We start from the raw sequence: 19,146 nt of genomic DNA, 5'->3' as shown, positions 1-19,146 counted from the left end.
TTGAATGCTGCTCAAGGTGGGGATGGCAAGCCTACATTATGTTTATGGCTCCACAATGGTTATTAGCTCAAGATTAACTATATAAGTTTGAGCAAAAATGCAGGCTTAAAGTATCCAAAATATCTTCCTCCACAGGAGGTTGAAGAATTTTACTAATGGAAGTTTTTTAAATCATGCTAAGTCTAATTTTATAAAAGATAGAGTGTCTTCTTAGGTTAAGGAACTCAAAAACATTCTCAGCAACTATTTCTAAAAATCTCAAAAGCTAAAAAGGTCTGTCTCTGGAATAGTCCCAATAAATCAAATTTGTTCAGAAAAGAAACTTAAGTTTGCTTTGAAAATAGGCATTGTCTTATAATTATGTTATAAATTATAAGCAGGGGGAAAAAGTCGTCCTTAGGAGATTTTAGAAGACAGTCTCAACCCATCTGAATATAAAAATAAAATTTTGGAGGCCAATATAGATGAAAGGTAGAAGAGATGTTCCTGGAACAAGTGGCCCAAGCAGAAATGTTTAGCTTGGTCAGCAATTGTATAATTATTGTGAGACTTACCAACTCCAGGGTCAGAAGCTGAAGAGGATTTGTTTGGTCTGCAGATGATCTTATTGTCAGGACTCACTGACTCCAAGTCTCACCTCAAGGGCCCTTTCTCTTCAGCAGAAAAGGAAAAAACTATAAAAGCATAATTTTTTTATAAATAGTGTTGCAGTCAACTTGCTGTTGCTGGCAGAAAATACCAGATCAAGAGTGGGTTTTGGAAGAAAGTGTTTATTTTGGCTTACAGACTCAGGGGGGAAGCTCCAGGATGGTAGGGGGAAATGACGGCACAAGCAGAGAGTGGATATCACCGCCTGGCCAACATCAGGTGGACAACAGCAGCAGAAGAGTATGCCAATCACTGGCAAGGGGAAGCTGGCTATAACACCCATAAGCCCACCCCAACAATACACTGCCTATATAAGTTTATGGAGGACACCTGAATCATCCAAGTCTGATTAATTCTAACTGGTGAGGAGTCTCTGGTGTTCCAGTTTCACCCCTCCAGCTAGGCTACTCACAATCCCTGAAAGCTTCATCTGGTGGCAGCTCTCCTTGGCAGCCACCCAATAATTCTGGCATCTCCATTGGATCTCTGCTGCAATCCATAGATCATCCTCATGACTCTGTTGGGTCTCCATGCAGGTAATTCAATAACCCTGCTTCACAATGCCCATGGCCATTTCCAAAATACAAGACTGTATTGCAAATTCAATTACCCTTTCTTTTCTGCATTTGTTATACTCCATAATACCAGGTGGGCTACCAGTTTGTTAATATGGGGCTGAATAAAGCAGATTTTGAAGAACAGAACACTCCTTCAGCATTCAGGCCCCTTCAAAAGAGTCTGCATTCTTCCTGTTGTCCCAATGCAGATCAGCTGGCCCAATTTCAAATCCATCCACATTCCTCTGAAAAAAATCACCTGCAAAAGACCAAAAGCCACACAGTCAGATTTCTAGCAATAATAACACCACTTTTTGGTACCAATTTTACTGTTGCAGTCAGGCTTGAGAGGAAGATCCATGATGGCAGGGGAAATGATGTCATGAGCAAAAGGTGGACATCACCTCCTGGCCAACATCAAATGGACAAAAGCAGCAGGACAGTGTGCCAAACACTGGCAAGGGGAAACTAGCTATAATACCCATAAGCCTGGCCCCAACAATACACTGCCTCCAGGAGGCTCCAGTTCCCAAACTGCCACCAGCTGGGAACCAAACATTCAGAACACCTATGTTTATGGGGAACACCTGAATCAAACAACCACAAATAGCTAATGTCAGGGCTTAGGGTGATATTCAGTACAATACATACCAACATGTCCAGGTGCAATGATGATCAGCATCAAGCTTCATTTGGTGGCTGTGCTGTGTGTATGGTTAGATATTCACGTGCCATTCCTGTCTCACCCAGAATTCAGGACAGAGAGAGGAAGAAGAGCACTTAGTCTAGTAAATACCACTAGTCCTGTAAGGTCATGGTAGAGAGGGAAAAGAGAGAACACAAAACTAAGCTGCCCAAATCTCCACCAAGCCTGTCTAAAAGTCACAAAGGAACTAGGAAGGGAATGTTCAAAAGCAGTAAGGAAAAACCATTTAACCAGCTATACCACTTTTGGGATATACGTTAAGAACTCTACTCTTTACTATGAAGACATTTTCTCAGTCATGTTTGTTGCTATTCTATTCATAACAGCTAGAAAATGGAATCATCCCAAATGCTCACCAACTATCGAATGGGTAATTAAAATATGGTACATATACACAGTGGAATTCTACACAGTGGTAAAGAAAATGAAATTTCAGGAAAATGGATGGATGTAGGAAAAATCAAGTGAGATGGTATAGGCTCAGAAAAACAAATGCCACATGTTCTCTCTCATATGTGGATTCTAATATGGGATAGTTTGATTTGCTTATAAGTTATAATAAGCATTGATAGTAATGGAAAGGAATTTAGGCTTGGAGAGAGGAGAAGGGGGAGGGGTTAAAGGAAAGGATACTTGACAGGAAAGCAGAGGGGAAGAATGCAGAGGGTACAAGGTTTAAGGGGGGTGGTAGGAGGGGAAGAAGAGGAGGTGGAAGATACACAAAACTAATGTTGGCATGAATTAATACCACAGAAACCTTCCTCTTGGTTGCTAATTAAGATTTAACTCTTTTTATAAGAGACAGGGATGGTGGGGTACTTTGGGAAGAAGCACTCTTCAGGGCTGGAGAAATTCGCTTTATCATAAAATCATAGGGCATTGCTGATAAATTGCAGGTGCCAGAACTGGGTTACCTCCCACAATGAGCTGTTGGTCAGAGAGGCCCATAAGTCCCCTCAAAACAATGAAGTCACTGTCAAACCACCTTATTACCCATCAGATCCAAATGGAAAGACTCTTTGCTGAATACACTACAGGCTGTGGTTACAAGACACTGAGAGAACATGCTTAACTGAGATGGAAGCCAGATCCCTGCTGGCTAGCTCTCATAGTGCTGGAGAGTGCTATGCAAGCTGTTGGGGGATAATGGTCACCAGCAGAAGGCACAAGAAGTGGATCCTGCAAGCTACAAAATTAACCAAACAGGCAAGATGACCCAGTAGTATGATAGTGGCACACAGGCTATGGAGGTAATTAACTGCTCTCTGTTTGGATATGAGGCCTATTCATTGGGAAGGAGTTTTTACCTGGTACTGAGAATCAAGTCAGAAGCCTATGGCTTAGAAAGTTACAGACTCTAGAGGGAAGCTTCTGGTATTCTTTGGTTAAAAGAAGTGATTATGTCCATCAAAAGCATCTTCTAAATGTCTATTCTTATCTCCTCTGATACATGCTGTTGTTGCTCTTGGCTAGAGAAAGTGCTTTCATAAATGGCGGCAAATACCAAGGAAACCCAAGAACCATAAGTACAAAGAAAAAGAAAAAAGAAAGAGAGTTGACTGCCTAGCACAAGATGAGTCATCTCTATCACATCTACCAGGGTCCAGTAAATATTACATAGAAAGTGTTAGAAGATTAAATATTAGAGTCTCTTTCACTTCTAGCCTGAGATAGATAATCTTCTCCAGATAGATAGTGGTAAACACTGAAGAGACTCAAAACTCATCAAAGCAGAAAACCACTAGAGGAGACCTATAAAATGCCTTCAAAGGCTCAGGGAACATTGTGGAAGAGGGGGCATACAGAATGTAAGGGTTACAGGGTAGGAAGATGTGCTATGAGGAATTGTCCCTTCCACTCCAAAGAGATCCACATTGAATACTGATAACCTCACTAATGAGGGTTCTTGGTAGAATGGAGTATGAGAGAGAGAGAATATAAGAGTATAACCTAATGGGGATATGGCCAACATGCAATATGTTCATACAATAAAACTCTCAATAAAGAAAATTAAATTGTGAAATTTGTAAGAAAATGGATGAACCTGGGGAAAAAAATACAATTAAAAAAATGTTTTTGCATTTGCATGTGGGGTGGTGTATTTATGCACATGTATGTGCTAATGCAACACCTCTGTACTTGTCTAGGGAATCCCTGTGGACTCATCTACATCTGCAGCAGCTGGAGTAAAACATTGGTTCTGCTCCTTTATCACTCACCCACCTGTTTTTCCTTGAGATGCCTGCAGTCTTACTGATGCCACAGCTTGCTATTCAGAAGCTCCAGTGAATCTTCAGTTTCTGTTCCCAACAGAACTGGGGTTATAGGCACACATGTCCATGCCCAACTGTTTATGTGGGCTCTGGATATTGGAACTTGGGTGGTCTCTGTCACCCTGAGGTCCTCATGCTTGTACGGAAAGCACACTTACCATCTAAGCCATGTCCCCAGCCTTCAAATCTCTTACGTGCTCCAAATCAGAAATGTTGGCATCTTAAATCCCTCTCACCATGCCCAAACTAGAGGCTCTTCTACATTGCACAACTTCCCACTTAACTCCTGGGTCTTATTTTGTCACAGAAACTTCAACTTGTTTTCTCTTTATTGTACAAAGCAAGTCTGTTCAGTTCCAGGTCTATCTTCTCAACCTCACGTGAACAAATCCTTCCTAGATTTCAGAACCAAAGTCTTGTTAACAATATTAACAGAAGCCTGCAGAGTTATAGTTAAGCAAATAAGCCTTTATGTTCCACAGTTGTGGCTTGTCAAATGTCCTAAGGCTAGCTATGTGTGGGGAAAAAAGCATGAAAACTTTTACCAATGCATGTGGTCTACAAGTCATGCTGCCTGACTTTGGGAGCAGAGCTGGGCTTACCACTGGCGGTCCAGGACATCCTGATTCTGCTAGAACAAGTTTTACAATGCATGTTAAGGCCTGATGCATAAAATGTAATACTAGGACACTGACATTGCTAAAGAGAAAGGTGAACAGGGAATGCTGATATGATTGACAAAGGAGAATGTGGGTGCTGGATGAGACATGGTTTTAAGAACAAAGTAAGCCAGGTATGGTGGCACACACCTTTAATCCCAGCACTCAGGAGGCAGAGGTAGGAGGATAGCTGTGAGTTCAAGGCTACCCTTATATTACATAGCGAACTCCAGGTCAGCCTAGGCTAGAGTGAAACTCTCCCTCAAAACCCAAAACAAAACAAACAAATAAAAAATCCAGAAAGTACATGAGAAACATGATCACACAATCATAAAAATATCATTAAGCAACATGATGATATATCATATGTAAAGTGTCTTGCAAGAGTGAATTAGATGAGAAGAACATTTACAAGACAGTTCTAAAGTTAATGAAGCTCTTTTCAGAAGGAACTCATAACAGGATGAATGGCAAACAAGATGACATATTTTTTGGTGTGTGTCACTTAGCTGTGTCACTAATGTCTGCTGTTGCTTCTTAAGATTGGTGAGTTTCATACCTTAGATCTCTGCATTTGCATCCCTTCCCAGGGGAGTTCCTTCCCTAAGAGACCCCATGGTCTAGCAATATAGCCCATCTTTGCAGGCTTTGGATAACTTTAGAGTCAAGGCAATTTGCTTTCAACTGCATACTGATAGTGTCTTCTTAGACACTCTGATGGGAGGGAGTCTGAGGGTGCATCTGACATAAGCAGAAAGTTTTTCTTCCCTTGATATTCTAAGTGCTGTAGGCTGTCCCACACTCATAAAGATTCATAAGGAAGAGTTCTGTTGGATAATGAAAATGCAACTGCTTTGGAAAAAGACAAGCTTAAGTTTGAATGTTAAAGCTTCCTCCTGTCTGTGTGCTTTGGCAGGGGGAGGGTAGCACTTATAAACCCAAGTCTGGATATTCTTATTTGTAGAAAGGGGACAAAAGTACCCACTCGACAGAGTTGCAAGAATATGATCTGACACCATTTAAAAACCTAGCAACCCTCTGACACATGATTAGTAACTCAAATTATATTATTCCTCCTTCATGGATAGAAAAATAACATGCTTTCTCATGCAAAACCTTTTGCTATATCAGTGGATATAAAAACCAACTTATGGAAGCATGTCTGAAAGACTGTAGGTCTTTCCTGTCTGAGACAGAATGTTGAAAAGCCCAGTGCAACCATTAATAAGTTTGTCTCTTTGAGGGACACACAATTGAGAAGCAAGAACCTGAAGCAAAAGAAAATGTAATTTAATACACAATCAAATAAAAATTCTATAGCTTTCAAATCAGAGAATATTCTTGGAATGGACTCTTTTCAGTACCATCAATTTAACCAACTGAATTTTTTTAAGTAACCACCTTGTCAACCTTTTGAAATGAAGGTTGATTAAGTTCAATGGGTAATCTGCCTTTCATCATGAAAATGGAACACAACGTCCTTGGCTTGGTCTCTTAAAGAGTAGCAATTTCAGGCACTAGGTGCAAAGTATGAGGTAGAAACACAGAAAATTTACCCCAGGCATGGCAATCAGAAGGTATGCATGCATATGCATTGCTCAAAGAACCTAGAAATGTGCAGCTTGGGAGGAAATCTCCCCCAAAGGACTTCCTCGGTCTTTCAGTTTACAAAGAATAGTTTATGAGAATGGGATCATGACAAAAAAGGAGACATTTTTGATGAAGTAACCCTGTGTGTTTAAATATTAGGAGAAGCAGAACTAAATCATCACAGGGTAACTGCCTAGCCTTGTCAAAGAAACCAAGCCCCATCGGATATTGCCCCGATTATTGCTTCTTTTGAGAAGGTTTAACATACAACCCAGGAGAATATGTCTACCTAATAACCCGAACATATAAGAGCATAAAAGGAAGAAAAACAAAAGAAGCTCATGCACCCAATTTAACAGGTTAATTAAGGAGTCTGTTAGCAATAAGGTGAAAGCTGGCATGTTCCCAATCCTGGCTGTTACCAGGCAAGATGTAGACATAACTGATGTTTCTCCAATACAACTGGAATGTGTCACCTAATCCAGAGAAAACACATTATCTATAACAGGCTTAAAGTCAGATTGGAGGCTGAAACGTTGCAAGTGTTTTCAGTTCAAGTCAGAGGCCCCTGAAAAGCTGAGTAAGCTTCTTGGCTGATGGAACGGTTAAAATTGAAGGGACAGTTCAATGGGCTGACACTGGTTAAGAGAATCATTTAGCCAAGTTCATGATACACTCTTCCTCAATCCTGCACCTTTAAATCAAGTTGACCCTCCCATAGAGCAAGCAGCTTGTTGTCAGTTAACATAAGAGGAACAGGCAGCCCATCTTTCGCAATTATTCTGGCCCTGTGCACCCTTGTAGTCCCACTGAGTTTTCAAAAACTAAAGCAACATGCAGGAAGCAGGGAATCCAGTGCAATATGCACTAACAAGTGCAAGAATGTATCTGGTGCTAGGCTTGGTGTTAGAGATCAGCCTGGGAGTGAGGATGAAGGCCGATGAAGCAGGACCTTGCCTGCAAAAAGAACAACACTGAATGTAGGAAATAATTGATAAACAAATCATTACATAGCAAATGGTAAAGCTGGGTACCAAAAGAAAAACTGCATATTGAATTCAGAGGGTAAGGCAGAGGTCAGAGAAAATGACAGAGAAGTGGTGATCCTTAAACAATGGTTGAAAGTTGTTTTTTGTTTTTTTTTTTCCTGTAGATTACAGAGGAACATGCATTACAAACTTGGAGTCAAAACTCAGTGTGTGAAGGATAGCTTTGTATGTTACAGCAAAGGAATCATAACTGCCATTTCATGGAGGCTGAGATGGATAATCTATGCTTTAACTCTGATTTTGACCTTTTGGACATTATAATAGTTACCTTCTCCTTGCTGGGACCAAACACCTAGCTGGAAGCAGCTAGGCGTTTCTGGAAAGAAAAAGTTTATTTCTGGTGTATAATTTTGAGGGGATGCTTCAATACAGTGGGAAAAGCATGGCAGGAGTATACAACCACCCTTACACTTTTATCATATCAACAGGAAGGAAGCAGAAAGAATGAGTTAAGTGACTCAAGCAGGCTGGACTATATTACCACAAGGTCTGCCCCCCACCCCACAACACACCTCTTAAAGGCTTCACCAGCTGAGGATTAAATATGAGCCTTAATCACAAACACATGGGCCTGTGGGAGACGTTTTAAATTCAAATCATCACAGATATAGAGAGGAGTCTTAATCTCTTTGTAGTGCCCTATACATCTCACTCTGGTGACGCTGCAGTCACCACCATCGTCATCATCATCATCATTACTGACGATCACTGAAAACACCCTGCATCCTCCAGTCTCATTTCAAAAGAGATTCAATTGGTTTTATTTTTAAGCCATTTTTTTCCTTTTCAGCAAATATTTATTGAACAAATACTGTATGCTATTGGTACAGGAAAACTGAGTGAAATATTATCTTTCAATAATATTAGCATAGGTTAAAAGCAAAAGTGTGAAACTAGATAATGTGGGTTAAAAATCTGGTTTCAAGGATGGAGAGATGGCTTAGTGGTTAAGCGCTTGCCTGTGAAGCCCAAGGACCCCGGTTCAAAGCTCGATTCCCCAGGACCCACACTAGCCAGATGCAGAAGGGGGCACACGCATCTGGAATTCATTTGCAGTAGCTGGAAGCCCTGGCATGCCCATTCTCCCTCTCTGCCTCTTGCTCTGTCTGTTGCTCTCAAATAAATAAATAAAAATTTAAAATAAAATCTTGTTCCATGGCTGGAGAGATGACTTAGCTGCTAAATTTCTTGCCTGGGAAGCCTAAGGACCCAGGCTTGACTGCCCCATACTCACATAAGCCAGATGCACAAGGTGTTACATGCATCTGGACTTCCTTTGCAGTGGCAAGAGGACATGATATTTCCATTCTCTCTCTATAATGACATATTTCTCTCTCTCTCTCTCTCTCTCTCTCTCTCTCTTTCTCTCTCTCTCTCTCTCAAACAAATGAATATTATTTTTAAAAGATTAGTTGCATCCCTCACTATCTGTATAATTTCAGACGAGGGGTTTCTCTTCCTTAAGATGTATTACAAGTACAAAGACAATGCTGTTATTTCTCTTGAGCATGGCTACGAGGATACTTCTTAGAACATTATGTACTAGAAAAGATGCCAGCTGTAATCATTGTCTCTCAGTTCTGGACTAAATGTGAGAGTGTGCTCTAAGCACCGATATTAAATATGGGAGGCCTGTGGCACAGTCCTCTAATCACAGCTACTTAGAAGGCTGAGGCAAGTAGATCACAATTCAAGGCCTGCATGGGATATGGAATAAAGTCAAGGCCATCTTGAGCCACTTAGCAAGACCCTGGTCTCAAAAAGTAAAAGAAAGCTAGGGTTGAGGTGGGACTGGGATATGGCACAGCTGGTAAATGCTTACTGTACAAGCAGGAGGACAAGACTTTAGATCCTCAGTGTAAAAAATCCAGGTGTAACGGCAAGTAGCAATAAGCCCAGCACTGGGGAGGCAGAAATCGAAGGTAGACAGTGACTGAGGAGACACTAGGTGTCAACCTCTAGTGCCCTCATGCATGCACGAACCCATGTATGCCCACACAGGTGAAGCATAAACACACACACGTAAACCATGCATATATACACACTCTCTCCCTGCAAAAAGGAGTGCTGAAGATGTTATAGAATTTACCCTATATACATAGAGCCCTATGTTTATTTCCTGGTACGGCAGATCAAAAAGGGGGGCTTATATCTTTTTTTAAAAGAAAACTTAATTCTTTAAAAAATATTTTATTTATTCATTCATTTATTTGAGAGGGGGCAGATAGAAAGATAATGGGTGTGCCAGGGCTTCTGCCACTGCAAGTAAACTCAGACTCATGTGCCACCTTGTGCATATGGATTTACGTGGGACTTGGTGCATCAAACTGGGGTCCTTTGACTTTGCAGGCAAGAGCCTTAACAGCTAAGCCATTGCTCCAGCCCATTTCGCTTTATTGTTGTCCATTTCTCATCACCTGTCCACTGATGAGGCACTACCTTGCAGCAGGAGTGATATTCTTTGCACACAGCTCTAGCAATCTTCCTTGGACTCATGTGGCTGGGCCACTTCTCCTAGCAGATCACATTCATTTGTCCTAGAGCATCAAGGTCTTCAAAGCCTAAACAATCCCATTCAACTTGATCTCACAATCATCTTCCTGTAGACAAAAGATGCTATTTGCAGCACTCGTGAAACTCATTTATTTCCCATGAAATGAGAGCTTTATCCTGATAAATTATAGCATGAAGGTAAGGACAATGGGCCTGTTCTGAGGTTGGTGGTCTCTGCAGTGGCACTGCCCAAGGTCTGACACTGGTAGAAGCATATACAGCTTTCATGCTTAGCAGACTTGGTAAAGGAAGGTTGCCTGAGTTTGGCACAAAGCAATGAAGAATGGGGAGGAGTCATTAACTTGGGGACACAATGAGAAAGAAGTTAGCAAGTCCAAAAGGTGAGGCCGTTTGTGGCAGGATTTGAGTCCAAAGAAATGTACAAATCCTTGGATTGGTTTTAAAATGAGAGTGTCTTTTCTCTGATCCCTGAATCTGAGCGAGTCTGAAGAAGCTCAGCGCATGGGGAAGGGAGAAGAAGGAGGGTGAGGGAGAGATCAAAGCAACTATTATTGTCAACAAATAATAGAGAAAATCAGTACTGGCTGCATAATGTCTAAAATTCTGTGCCAGCATCTATAGCGGGATGCCACCTGCAAGCTGGTCACTGTGACATTCTGAGAATGAAAGCAAAGGAAGGCGCACATGGTAACCAGCAGCTGCAGGGCTCCAGGATATGGCAACCTGGGTAGACAGAAACCAGGGTCACCAGAGAGCCCTCACGCATAGCTGTGCCTCCCAGGGTGGTCAGTGTCCCATAGACAATGGATAATTTAGCTATAGCCTCCTGATTAACCTGCCAGAAATTGAAATTTAAGATACGGGAGACATACAGGGAGCTACTAATGAAGCAATGACTTAAAAAGAAAAACCTCAGCCAGTCATAGATAAGTAATTTGTTTTCCCTGCCACAGAGCAGGCACATTTTTCCCAAACCACTCTGCTACAGAGTGGACAGAAATCTCCCACCTAAAGGAACAAAAATGTGGATTCCTCACTCCCCTCCCATTCTGTCATCAAAAGTGAGGACGGAATCCCTCCCCTCTTTCTTTGGCTTGTGTGTAGTGTGATGTGCATGCTGTGTGGGGACACGAATGTGCCCACACCACACCCCACGGGCTTGGCTAGGGTGGAAGGCTTTCACCTCTTCCATCACCCTTCCACCCACCCTTTCTTACATCTGCCTGAGTCTCTTACTGATGCTGGAACTTGCCACTTCCCCCACAACTTTCAGTGATTCTCAGGCCTTAGCTCTCCTGAAATACTGGGGTTACAGATGCTCATGGCCATGCTCGACTATTGGCATGAGTCCCGGGGAGAGAACTCAAGCGGTCTGTCAGGCCTCCTCAGGCCCTCATGCTTGCACAGGAGGTGCAACTTAAGCCCTGAGCCATCTCTCCAGCCCCAGGGTAGAACCTTGACGCCAAACCTAGAGACGCATAAATAAAGAGACAAGAGAAAGCATTACAGGTTACGATCCCAAAGCTTCCCTGTTTCCAAGGAATCTTACTATGGAGATGCCATAACCAAGAAGTGGATGATTTGCTCTCTCCTTCCTGGAGCAACCGACCCCTTCTCAGCCCCAGCTTACTACCAGTCCCTGACTCCATAAAGGCCCCCAAGGTCCCTCCTCAGCCGAAACCTGGGTCTCTTCTGTCCAACTGCAATGTAACTTCATAACTTATGTCCTCAAATTCTTTGACAATGAAGGGGTGGCAGTTCAAACCAGCAGCCACTTAGAACTCAGTGCAAAGGGATTTACAACCAGGCCCCAATGTAGCATCATAGTCTTTGCTCAATAAATGCTTGCTAAGTGAGTCTGTAGGGATTGCAAATGTTAAGAGTCAAACAACATAGGATTCCTTCTAATGAAAATAAAGCAACAAAACACATAAGTACATTTACGTGACATCAAAGGAGCGGGTCACAGCTCCTGTCATACATAATGTACATGTTAGAGAAGATGGAGAATGCGAGGAGAGGCGAGAAGAGAGGAAGCAAAAGGTGGTGGGCACAAGCACTTTTGAGTGTGATTGATGCCCTGTGCTGTGTTCTCACTCATGTAGAAAATTAGAATGCAATCATTCCAGATACTGGCCCACCTGAGTTCCTTGGGTCTATTCGTGGTGCTCACGCTCTCTCCTGGGAGCCCTCCCTTCTAGCCTGTGGGTCTTAATATTAAAAATTCCAGGTGGGAGAAGCAGCAGCAATTCTTTCTGTTCAGTTTTGCTCTCACCCTCATCTTGCTCAGTAGCCTGCACTTAGTGGGATGGATTCTCTCTCCCTTTTTCTCTCTCTCTCTTTTACACACACACACACACACACACACACACACACACACACACACACCACTTCCTCTGCAATTAAAAGAGAAAAAAGCAACTCTTTATTTTGAGACTTCCTTACTTGAGAGAAAATTCATTTCTCTTAATGCTTCAGGATATTTTTCCAGAGGGCTCAATAGCAACAGTAACAATGACCTCTGAGAGTGTCTTTATCAAATTTGCCATGGCCCTGTCTTGGCTAAATTGGCCTGTGTCTCCACCTCTCTATAGGTTTCCCCAACTCTCGCAGCCCTTCGTCCTCTTTGTGTCAGGTGGAACTCATCCCATAGCTCTGCCTTTTCACTTAGTCAGTGTGCGGCCCCTGTAGCAGCCCTCACAGGGTCTAAGCTTTGATCCAAAGGGGAGTCACCAGTGAGCACTTGCCCCCTTGATGGAATCCAGGCTCTGTTCCCCCACTCTCACCAGTGACAGCCAATTTTATAAACAACTTTCATAAAACACTCACAGGAAGAGTATAGTAACATATTTTTTACATGTATGTTGTATGTATGTGTGTGTTTGTGTGCACACACATGGGTGCAAGTGCACACATTTGTGCATGTGGGTGGAAGTCAGAGTGCTATCACACTTGGCCTTTTATGTGGATGCTAGGGGCCTGAAATCAGATCCTCATGCTTGAGCAGCATTTTACCCATGGAGCCATGTCCTCAGCCCTGCATCTTTCAAATTTTAAAGTGTCAGTCATAGAATGGCATTTACTATATTCTTTTTTATTTATTTAATTTATTTGAGAGAGAAAGGCAGAGAAGTTGGGGGCGGGGGAGAGAGAGAATGGGCATGCCAGGGTCTTCAGCCACTGCAAATGAACTCTAGAAGCATGTGCCACCTTGTGCATCTGGTTTACGTGGGTGCTGGGGAATTGAAGCTGGGTCCTTTGGCTTTTCAGGCAAACACCTGAACTACTAAGCCATCCCTCCAGCCCTGACTATACTCATTATTTTCTTTTTAGTTTTAAAAATTTCTATAATATAGTGCATTTCCCCAGAATCCGAAGTCCACTACAAGTTTTGGAAAATATGAATACTTGAAAGTCATCATTTTGTACCATTAGTTTCAATTTAGAAGACTGAAATGCCCATCCAACCAAGGTCAAAATGTGACTATTAAAGTTGCCACAAAACACATGTGCTCAACCAAAGGCCTAGTGATTGACTTGAGGCACATATACCTTCCTTATTCACATTCCATGTAGAAAAGGCATATTTCATCATCTACATGCAAATCTGATTTGATATTTTACATCCAGAGAAGTTTTCTTTTCAAAGAAACTCCATAAGGAATTGTGTAGAGGCACATTATCAAGTTTCATGTTACCACCTAAACATGACCAATATGCTTGTGCCTCCTCTACCCCACATCAAAAACATTCCATCGTTTTTCTTCTCGAATTCAAATCAGCACCTTGCATGTGCTTCCACCCAACTTGGGGTGCAGAGCATCAGGGATGGCCTGTGGAACAATTAGGCTTCACTCTGCTCAAGCGTCACAGATTATACACAACAGCTTGCCTTGCATGAGAGACTATGGTGAGGCAGTGATGGACGGCAGCACTGAGATTCTCCCTGGTAGAAATGCCACTCGAAATATCAAGTGTGTCTCCTGTGAACCTTATTTTTAATATGAAGACCTTTCTCTGTAGGAAAGACTTGCTGAAACGTGATCTGAAGTCTCACTCCAAGACAAAAAGCACATGCCTGGAATGGAAACCAAAAGCTCTCATTACAGAGGCCTCAGGACCTCACAGGAAGTGACTCCTTTCAGCTGCGTTGGAGGCTGGCCTTAGAGCAGCGTGGCGGGTCTTCCTTGTATTCTGACTGGCTTGCTTTCCTCTGCTTCCGCCCAGCCTGAACTGCCAGGATAGCACTACAGCATGCCTCAGCCTTTGCAGATAGCTTTGTTCTATCCTCCAGTTCATGGTGTGAGCGTTATCTCCTGTCACCAAACGTACCCCCCCTGTGGCTATGCCCTGAGTCTAATTTTAGGCCTGCGCCTACCTCCTCTGCACTTCTTTCTGTTCTTTTTACTTTATTGATCACTTGCATGGTTTTGTCCCCAAAACTTAACAGAGGTAGGGAAGTGAGTCTGTGCAGCTCTCTCCTCTTTCTTTTTTCCCAAGATAACCATAAGACTCTTTCATTTTAAGGTTTATTGTTAATAACTACAGGAAAGAAAAAAACAGCCCCAAACTGGCAGTGACAATAAATACAGTGAAGTCACAAACCTGAAGAAATCCTTCAAAGTTTCCACAGCATTGGTCTCTAGGCTGTAGTTGCAGTTTCCTTTTAAAATGGTATCTGAAAACTACTTTTGATTTCTGCTCCTTCTTTTTATTTCTAAAGTTGGATCCCATTAAACCCTCCACTTCTCAACACACACATTGACAATCTTTCAGTTAAAGCATGGCTATATCCAGCCATAAGGACCTTTGACACCAACTAGCCCTCATTTCTCTTGACTTCCATTTCATGTCAAATGGGTCCTTTGGCTGTGGAGAGTTCAACAAACATTTAATCTTTATCTGAGTTCCCATCTTAAAGATCCCAATCTAATTCAGTCTTTAACCTCCTTTACACCAAGAGGCTAGTAGCTACTTACTATGTTACTCATATGGACATTTAAATATTCCAAAGGAGAAGAGAACAAAAAGAAGGTCACTCGGGTAGGGGAACATCAGACAGTACAGTCGCCGTGGTAAAGAGAAATTGACCAATGCACATTCCTTGTACCAAAGCCTGGCTAGAAAATACTCGCTGGCTGTCTCTGTCCATTTTTAGAGGGTTTAATATTAATGCTTATTATCATTAAGAGCTATTCCAACAGATTCTTTATACCAGGATCAGCAGAATTTAGGTTTTAGAATGGGGAATAAATCCCCAGTGGATGTGAATTGTGGTTAAATAGACTTAAGAGGAGCCAAATCAAGAGCTGCCATCTGGTGTTCAATCTGGAATCCAATTACTGCACAAGGGCACACATTTGCTCAGCACTGGTCTGGGCACATCAGATGGTGCCTGTGTGGGCCTCACCACGTGTGCACAATGGACAGTGTGAAACCGACACTGATTGTACATGTGAATGTTGGAAAGTCGCAGTGCAGAGCATCAAAAGCTGATGATCATGTGCTGCCCACCAGCAGAAAATCATGTGTTCCCCTCCCTGCTCTGGCTTTAGGAAGCAAAGGGAAAGAGGAAAACAGCAGCTCCAGGCAACACAAGCAAAATAAGGGAGCATCAGGCAACAATTTGCATCACAGCAACTGTTTTGCCAAATGGATGTGGGGGGATGTTTTGTGTGCTTAATTATATGCATTGGTTAAAAGATAGAACTGCTGAATATATATCATTTATACTGGGATTTTCAAAAGCTCAGGTGGTGGAGTCATTTTGTCAAGAGGAAGCCAGAGGAAGATGATGGTAATGACCATCACCACAACACAACAGACAAATGTCAAGGCTTTGGGTCAGGGCCATCACAGCTAACCTAAAATATGTCTTCACTCAGTGTTTTATGGCATATGGACTTATTAAAGGAATTGTTTAAATAAGAGCTGCCACCTTAATTATGCAGTCTATTGCAGACACAGACAGTTTTACTTTATAGAGTTCTTTTGATTCCAAACTCACTGGTGGTCACATATCATGGCCTGCAAGATTACTTATTGTGTCCATCTTCCTCTACGTGCAGGGACAGCTTCAATCAGGTAGTAAAAGGGCTTCAGCCTCCCTCACCTGAGGCCCTGACCATGCATGCCCCATGCTGCATGAGGATGTGCTCTATCCACACACCCGTGCTTCCTGCCCTGCTTTCCCCAAGTGAGCAGGACAACTTCCTACCTAGGGTCATAGCTCTCACAGCCTGCTAAATTCCTGCAACTCCACTGATGTCTGAGGTGGGCCAGACAGAGGAAAAGCTGATGAAATTGTACAATGAATCAAAGCCTTGTCCACCTGCTCTTCACACTAGGATCTGAAGTCTGGTTCTGCTCTCTGACTTTCCCTCATAGGCTGCGTTTATGACATCTCAGGCCCCTTGCCTAGGGAGTGGAGGCCAGGCTCTGGCATTGCCTTTCCTCCCCGCAGACTCCAGTGACCCTATCACAGTGTCTCCTGGGTGGCTAAGGAGACTTCCTAAAAACAAGCTCTGTGCACCCAGCAGCAGCATCACAGAATCCCTGAGGTAACTATGCAGATTAGACCCCTCCATGATCCTGGGCGACTTTAACTTAAGGCAACATGTTAATTAAGTACTAAAATGAGTGATACAGGTAGTAAGTACAGAGGGAGTTCAGGGTAGGGAGAAAGTTCAAGTTCTTCTTAATTCAATTTATGAAGAAGACCAAGGAATTTTTATTATTCCTGCCCTTAAATTCTCTCTTTACTCCCTTTACAAAGTCAACACTACTACTACCCCAGACCCATACCACATTCCCTTCTCCCACAGTTGGTGAGAAGAGACCCTGGCATGTCCTCACCTCTGAGAAGCATTCCCAATCCTACCCCCAGCACAGGATCACCAAACTGAAATCTGATTGTTGTAAACATTCAGTAAACACCTACTATGTGTCAGTAAGGTGCTTGACTCAGGGGCATTCCGTAAACACCTACTATGTGTCAGTAAGGTGCTTGACTCAGGGGTTATGAAAATTAGATGCATTCATTGTCCTCATGGAGCCTATAGTCAGGGTGAAGGTTGGGTTAGCATGTCAGCAAATCCCTGAGCTTGGGGGAGAGAGACACATCATTCGTGGCATGTGTGCGCTGCTGGGGCGGCAGGGGAGGCAGGGGAGGGTGGAAGAGAGAGGTACTGGGAGGAGGTGGCACCCTCCAAGCTTCAGGGGGAGGCAGGTGTTCTTTTCCCACAACATTTAAACTCTTGAACCCAGCAAACCTTCTGGCAACACCAAGCAGAATAAAAATACAGGAGGGTGAGTGCACACACATAAAACCAAGGCAAGAGCAGGTAAGGCAACATCAGATTCGTTAAAAGAAAAGCTGAAGTACAATTAGTGTGCAGTGGTAAGAGGCAAAGCACTTTTCAAATGCTTTGTGGCCAATAAGATATATTCTGGTAAGCATGTATGCTGAAAAAGTGTGACAAATGTACATCACACACACTTTTCATAACATTTATATTCTCCCACTGTAATTTGTGGTAAAATTTCACATTGTGATGATTTTTAGGGTACAACAGAAACAACAAATTGGAGGTCAGGGGCTGGAGAAATGGCTCAGCAGTTAAAGGCACTCACCATCAGTTTTGATTCCCCAGTATCCAAGTAAAGCCAGATGCACAATGTGCACATGTGTTTGGAGTCCATTTACAACAGCACTAGACTGTGGTATGCTAATTCTCTCTCTCTCTCTCTCTCTCTCTGTGTGTGTGTGTGTGTGTGTGTGTGTGTGTGTGTGTGTGCCTCTTTCTCTCCCTGCTTGCAAATAAATGAATAAATATATAAATATATTTTGTAAAATGGGGGCCAAAATTAATCACTGGCAGTAATCCAAAATTCAAAATTAACGAATAGAGAAGGTGCCACAGAACTGTTTTTGAACAACCATCAATATGAGAGTATATATAACCAAATTATAGGCTGGGACAATTATTTGATTCTGGAAACATGACCTTAAAAGCAGAATATTTTCTAGATGGTCCAGAAAAATTATCTGTTCAAATGGGAAAGAAGCAAAACTTCCTCCAAAATGTTGGAACATCACAAATATCTTAACAAATTTACATAAACATACACGTACATATATACACACATACACACATACTTCCTTTCATGTCTTAGTTAGTGATTTGATCAAATTTTATATATGTATATATATATGTCTAGTAACAAGTGAAATGGTGATAATCATTCTTGAACCACGCTTCAGCTTATTGGAGCATCTCGAGTTAAAGACTCTACTACAATGGAAAACTCATCTAAATAAGCAGCATCCATGTAACAGGGACTCCATCTTCCTGTGAGGGACCTGATTACAACAGTGACAATGTTTGTCAGGTCGCTTCAGAAGTGGAATCTGGAGGAGAGATTTTCATGGCATCTACCACCAGTACTTAAAAGAGGAAACGGGAATGTCAACATAACAATTTAAAGTAGTAACTGTGTCCCCATCCCTCCCTTTCCTCCCTCATTTAGTAGAAACACTCAATTACTTAAGGGAATATTGTTAGAGCAGAAATATAAAAGGACAGTATTGCATTTGAGTCTCAAAAATAGCATCTTGAAATGATTTACAGAGGCGATTGTTTGAGAAGAAATTTTTGATCTTTTGTATTTCAAAATCTTGGTTTTGAGTGTCAAAAGCAAAAGTTTCAAAAGACTCTGGGCCTAAAATTTATTCAATATAAGTACAGGCTCGGAGAAAACAAGAAAGATCAGACCACCCTACTCTACACTAGGTAAATGTTCTATCTGCTAAGGTGAAGGAAGATCAAAACAGGGAAAAAAGAGCTTACATGCTAAGTATTCTCAGAAAAATCCCTATCCTGTGCTCTACACCAAGTTTTAGGAGAAAAGGATGTTAGTGTTTTCAGAAAAGTTTTGAACTCTAAAACCAGAGAGGATTTATGCCTTATGGACCAGGTAAGGGCCCGGTAGTTTGAAGATACCACTGTCTATGTAAGGCAGCAGCAGCAGGGCTTATACAGAGAGGAAGACCCTAATGTAGCTGGCTCCCACAGCATCTCCATCTTCGCATTTGGGGAAACATGAATTTTCCCACATATACAAGAGACATGAGGAAGGAGTCCACAGAGG

The sequence above is a fragment of the Jaculus jaculus genome, chromosome 1 (genome assembly GCF_020740685.1).
Source record: "Jaculus jaculus isolate mJacJac1 chromosome 1, mJacJac1.mat.Y.cur, whole genome shotgun sequence".
NCBI classification, from domain to species: Eukaryota; Metazoa; Chordata; class Mammalia; order Rodentia; family Dipodidae; genus Jaculus; species Jaculus jaculus.
This window is presented reverse-complemented; position numbering follows the sequence as displayed.